Source organism: Xiphophorus hellerii, chromosome 23, assembly GCF_003331165.1.
Source record: "Xiphophorus hellerii strain 12219 chromosome 23, Xiphophorus_hellerii-4.1, whole genome shotgun sequence".
In the NCBI taxonomy this organism is placed as follows: Eukaryota; Metazoa; Chordata; class Actinopteri; order Cyprinodontiformes; family Poeciliidae; genus Xiphophorus; species Xiphophorus hellerii.
The window spans coordinates 23892490-23897142 of NC_045694.1; the positions used below are offsets into that span (position 1 = coordinate 23892490).

A 4653-nucleotide genomic window follows, 5' to 3' on the forward strand; every position below is an offset into this window, starting at 1 on the left:
AACCTTTAATTAACCTAAACAACTATGGTGATGAGAGCAAGTTGTAAGTAAATGAAAACACTAAGTATAAAAATGGGAACCTCAACATTATTTTTCGTTTTCTATTTTTATTTTCTCATTGTAATAAGTACTTTAGTGTCATTTCAGTTATTTGGTGCGATTCCACATACAACCGCTAGGGGTGGGGTTGGGGTCTATCACATTGGTGGCGTAGAGAAGGTTGGGCACACAGAAGAAGAAAAAACGTTCCTGTTAGATGCTAAAGGAAGTGCTTCGTGTGTCTCATCTTTTCTATATCACAGGTCAGTAAAAATGTGTTTTGATACATATGTACTAGTATCCTTTAAGAGTTGAAAATGTTATTGAATCGATAGTCAACTAGTGAGTCGCGTTATACAGTTTGTGATTAGTGTTGAGTGGAAAACAGGGCATATTTCTCGAGGCTAATTATTGCTAATGCTAGCGAACTCTGTGTTGAGCTAGCTAAGAAACACCTGAAGGACTACTGAATTCACTTTGAACTTATTGTATTTTGCACTTTTAAGAACGGTTCTCGTACAAAAGCTTATGAAATTTAGTAAGTAGTAAGTAATGGCTCCCAATGTGTGAAGCTTAGTAAAGAGACACAGCATTAAAGGAGCATTACACCTTTTTCACTTTTCTATTTTGAGTAGAGTTTTTTGTGTAAGAGATGAAATGTTGTTGTTCTGTTAAAACATTGGACACAGTTAAAAGCTAAAATCCTTAAATATTTAAGTATATTTTTATTTGTGCAGAATAAAAATGGCAAAAGCTATTAAAAATAGTTAAAAGTAAATTTATATATGTTTATTTTGTTCTAAACATAAAAGGTCTGAGATGAAGGAACATTTCAATGATACGTGTTTGAGTTAAAGCACTAACCAAAAAAAACAACCTAACATGGTTTAGAGAGTTAAAAGCCATCTATGAATAGATTTTGTCATTTGGTAAAATTAATCATGATAAATGGAGCATGTTAAAAGAATTTTGGTTCAACTTAAAGGGATATTATGGTAATTTGTGATGTACTGAATCTCAGATCTAGCTGTTGGTATTACAATGTATCGCTCTGAAAAGTGGTGATGGTATCTGTCCAACATGGGCAGGGAAACTGTTCAAAGTTAGAGATGCTACTAAATACTTCAAACTGCAGTGGACCAAACTTAAAACTAATTGAGAATCTTAATCAACAGACACTTTCCATCCAATCTCTGGATTGCTATTTTGCAAAGAATTGAAAGTAATTCAGTCAGAAAAGCTGATAGAAACATTTACATCTGTAATTGTAGGAAAAGGTGATACTACTAAGAATATAAGTGCACGCCACAACCTTGAGATTATTTTTAAAGATTTTGAAAACCATGTATCATTTTCATTCCACTTCCTAATTATGTCCCACTTTGTGTTGGTCTGTCGTATAACATTAAAATAAGACAAATTATTATCTCTAGTTGTAATATGACAAAATGGGAACAAGCCTGAGAGTTATGAATACTTTTGCGATGCGCTAATTTTCTGTTCCAAAAACATACAGCACATACTTTATGCTGAGAAAAAATGCAAAGATTCAATATATATTTGTCCCAGAGGAAGTGAGTTAAAGCTGGAAGTTGATGTTGGAGTAAGCTACCCGCATGGTTACAGAATACATTATCGTGTAGTTTGTCATGGGAATATCTGGCCTGTTTATGAGTCTGCTGGTATGCATATAGACTGGATTTGCACACGATTGGCTATACGGTCCACCTTACACACTGACAGCCAGTGTCTAGAGGAAAGAGAAGAGAAGTTTGATAGCAGACTTGGAGCTGAAAGCAAGTGCATCCAGCATCATTTATTTTTCAGTGTTTTTTATTCATCCCTGTTTAGCATTGCTTCACTCCTGTTTGTTTCCATGTCCTCCAGAATGAGAGAGAGAGACAAGACTACCTTGGAGCCCGGAGCCATGATGCAGAGCTTTTGCATGCCTGCTTACATCTCTCACTATCCCCTCAACCAGCCATGGCAGCTGTGTGTGTAAAGAAAATGCCATGTGAGCCTGCATTCTGAGATCTAAAGACTTTTAGCTTTAAGCTTTTAGCTGCGTCAAGACCTGGACCTAATTGTTTCAGTCAGGCTTCTGAAAAGATCACCTACTTTGGTTTTTCTTTTTTTTTGAGAGTTCATTATTTTATTTCGTTGAGTGTACTCAAATCACAATGTTCCAAATGAAAGCAGCGTGAGGATCCATGCCATTTTGCTATTCGAAACCAATTTCTTCAAGTGTTGGACAAGGTAGTACATTTCACAAAAGACATTTTATCCATCTAACAAGTAATCTGAGAAATACTTGAATCACTCTTTTTTTTTTTTTTTTTTTCAGCAAAGCACCACTCCTGCTTTTATGTCTTTAGCCATGCCATCTTATCAACAGCTTCATTTCAAGGGGGCGGGGGGAGCAATTAAAATTGTAATAACTGATTTTATTAAAAGATGATTGAATCTTGCTAATACTTGTGCTCCGATTAAAAAGCAATATCGCAAGTAATGTGGTTTCAAAGATGTCCCACACAATTGTCAAATGCTCCACTGTACATTGTCAGTTGCATGTCAGTTGCATGGTGTACAATTTAAACCAGATGTGTGCATACAAAACTTATCATAGTCTTTTTTTCACTTACATTGACTCATATTTAACTTTTCCGGTTTTAGATCAGCTAGAATGACTAAAGTTTTCTTCTATGCCTGAACAGTTTATAGTCACCTGATCATACATATGATTGTAATAAACTGATAGCTGAAGCAGAGTTTGGGAACAAGATTGATGAGTTTTATTTTTGCCTCATCTGAACATTGAATGTTCATCTGGAACTCTTTTAGTTTGTTCTTACAGAAATCTGCAGATTAGAATATTACAAATATATCAGTTAATGGTCATTAATATTCATACTGAATATTGAGTTCAGTACAAATTATTATATTGATGCATCCCTACTAGCCTTTAGAATTGACCATAGTTTTAATGTAACCATTCCACCCTACTACAAAAACTATTCAAATGGAGGATTAAAAGTATAAACTTCCTTTGCAACCCTTCTAACAAGTAAACCTCTAAGTAGAACTAAATATTTAGTGTTTGCTTTCATTTTTGACTGATGATCAAAGATGTTTGTCATGTCTGAGTTTATCCCTTATCTCATTGCTGTCTCTTCCTGTCTCATCAGCTGAACAGTCCAAAATTGGCATTAAATCTTAGTATAATGTAGCTTGAATCGACACAGTGTAAAGTATTTATTTTCATCCACAATATGCCGGGATTTTTTTTTTTTGATTTAGCTGTAAATTCATAGTGACTAGATAAGGTCATTTTGGTATTTTAGCTACTGATCATGACTTAGCTAATGCATTGTCACTGTAAATGCTTTACTTTTAGTACCTTTTTACCTTGAAATCTCTCCTCTGTACTTATTTAAGTACAACAGACCTTTTACTTTCGGTGTCCTGAATTTAAGAATGACCCCAGACACTTACCCCAGAGTACCCACTTATCTTGTGTCCTAGCCCCTTAGTTTTGCTGCCTCAGGCTGTGTAACCGCCCCCCGCTTTGTCCCAGATCCCTCTTAGCAGGAAGCTTCATTCCTTCCAACTGCAGGGTCCATTAGCAGATGTTCCAGTTACCAGAAATATATTGTCCATACAGTATATTGCAACACTTACAATTATTTTGTGACAGGCCAACATAAAGTCAGTGTGAAACCAAAGCCTATCCCTGGCTTTCTTTTTTTTCTACCAAATGAAATCTAAAAAGTAAAAAACAAGAAAAAGAAAGAAAAAATACCTCTCTTCTGTGTTCCTTGGCCTGTGTGAAAGTGTGTGTCCACGCACGTATCCTAACAAACCTGAGGCGTTAACAGAACAATTGCATACAGATCAGATTAACTACACACAGATTGACTCCATCAACCGACTTTTAAAAGACAAGGGTTACACCGAATTATACTCTGGGTTTGGGGATTCATATTTGTTTTATTTTTAAAAACTTCAATTCACAGCTTTTTGCCACTCTTTGACTGTCCTTAACCACTAAAGCAGGTAGACGACCCTCAAAACAAATGCAGTGTTTCCTACGCCCAAGTAGCAATGAAACAGAGCGGTGCTGTTTATGTTTTTATACTGAAATGTCTGTCTGCTTTTTATTCACCGCTTCAGGGCACAGAAACGCTGCTTAAAGAAATAAAAAAAGGCCCCCGTGTCACAATGCAACAAATAGATTTACAGTTAACTTGCAAAAATCATCCTGTAATGGCTTCTTTCCTCCTTTGTCTTTTATGCATTCTGGTTTACGCACAAACCTCGACACTAAATGTAATAAATAGCAATAGTAAATAGTCGAGCCCACAACATTTGCACACATTTTCAGTCAGCTAAGAGGCATTGCAGCCTTCAGAGACGCATTACTGTGTGTGCCACTTCTTGTTCATGAACTCACACAAATAAATGCATTGAAGACTGGCCTGGAGGCAAAAGCGTTCACCCAAGCCCTTGCGTAAGTGGGGAGAAAAAAAAAAAAGTTTAAAGTCTTCCTCCATTCATGTGCCCTTTTCCTGCAGTCTGTATTTGGCATCTGTTGAACGCCTCTCTTGATCTTGTTTC

General features: G+C 36.1%; 1 long non-coding RNA gene across 1 annotated transcript; it reads left to right on the forward strand.

Annotated features, from left to right (window-relative positions):
* The first annotated feature begins 238 nt into the window (after nt 1–238).
* On the forward strand, nt 239–2807 carry LOC116714141 (uncharacterized). Its single transcript, XR_004338009.1, has 2 exons — nt 239–302; nt 1927–2807. It is a non-coding gene; the product is annotated as an uncharacterized LOC116714141 (long non-coding RNA).
* The last annotated feature ends 1846 nt before the right edge of the window (nt 2808–4653 follow it).